The sequence below is a fragment of the Corapipo altera genome, unplaced genomic scaffold (genome assembly GCF_003945725.1).
Source record: "Corapipo altera isolate COAL_440 unplaced genomic scaffold, ASM394572v1 61489, whole genome shotgun sequence".
NCBI classification, from domain to species: Eukaryota; Metazoa; Chordata; class Aves; order Passeriformes; family Pipridae; genus Corapipo; species Corapipo altera.
Genome location: NW_020885983.1, coordinates 1 through 1,496, shown reverse-complemented (window position 1 = coordinate 1,496; position 1,496 = coordinate 1).

The window sequence follows — 1,496 nt, the reverse complement described above, 5'->3', positions numbered from 1 at the left end:
CTTTCTTGTGGTTACTGCCAGCTTAGCATTTGGTTGTTTTGTTTTCATTGTGTTCTCCTATGTGCAGATCTTCAGGGCTGTGCTAGGGATCCCCTCTCAGCAGGGACGGCACAAAGCCTTTTCCACGTGCCTCCCTCACCTGGCTGTGGTCTCCCTGTTTGTCAGCACTGCCACATTTGCGCACTTGAAGCCCCCCTCAGTCTCCTCCCCATCCCTAGATCTGATTGTGTCAGTTCTGTACATGGTGGTGCCTCCATCACTGAACCCCTTCATCTACAGCCTGAGGAACCAGGAGCTCAAGGATGCCCTGAGGAAACTCATAACTGGGTGTTCCTCAGAAGCAAGAAACTCTCCTTCTTCTCCATGTTATGTACCTCATTAAAGGCCAATCCTGTTATGGACTTCATTAAAGGCCCACCATATCTTCTCTACTTTTTACTCCTGGTAGGGCTGTTATTTTTGTGAGAATTTCTTCACACCAAAAAATCTTTATACACATATAAAGATAGATAGATAGATAGATAGATAGATAGATAGATAGATAAAAAAAAGTAAATATATTTATATATATATAAAGACCATTTCTAATTCAGTGTTTGTTTTTCTAGCCTAACCTAGAGGCTGTATAAATTTGGAATTGTACTCGCTGTGTGCTTAAGCCAAATAAAGAACTCTGCATTGGCTTGTTTGCCTCACATCTTTCCTCTCTGACTTCTCTGCAGCTGCAGGGTCGGAGCCTCTGTGCAGAGCTGGGCCAGAAAAGAGTCCCAGCAGAGCAGCACTGCCAGGGAGCAGCAGCCCTTCTCCTGCCTGGCCTCCTCTCCCTTCCCTTCCACACTGTCCTGCAGAGCCCTGTGTTGTTGGAGCCTCAGTGCTCTGGCAGTCGGTGCCAGTCCTGCTGCAGGACTGTCCAGGGACTGCAGGCAGGGACAGCCACAAGCAGTGCTGGCACAGAGCTGACCTCTGCAGCAGCACTGCCATCCTGCAGGGGCATCTCCTCAGGCCAGGGCCTCAAAGCTTCCATCTGCTTTCCACTTTGCTCTCCAGGATGTGCCCAACACAACGCCCTGCAGAGGAAAACAGCAGTGACCAGCACAAGGCTGGGAGTGACCTGGGGGTCATTTTGTTTGGAAAGTCGAGGAGCCATTTTGTGGTCAGGGACTGGTGGGAAGAAAAGAGCGAGGTCTGGCATGGGAGGAGCAAGGGAGTGGTTCTGCAAATCGAAGGGTCTTAAAAGGGCTCGTCCCTCCCATGTGGGGCTGCTGGAACCTGGTCACGAGTTGGGTGCACCCAGTGCTGTTAATAAAGTTCTTTGTTTCACTTTATTTGGCCATTTCCGAAATTTTAATGAGAGCTATTTCTCCCAGGGCAGGAGAACACACCTCAGTGCCCCCTTACACACATGTGGTGTGAGTGAGAACAGCCCAGGCCAGAAACACCCACCTGCCCGGGGGCCCCAGCAGTGGGTCAGCACCAGGCTGCAAACAGGGCAGGGC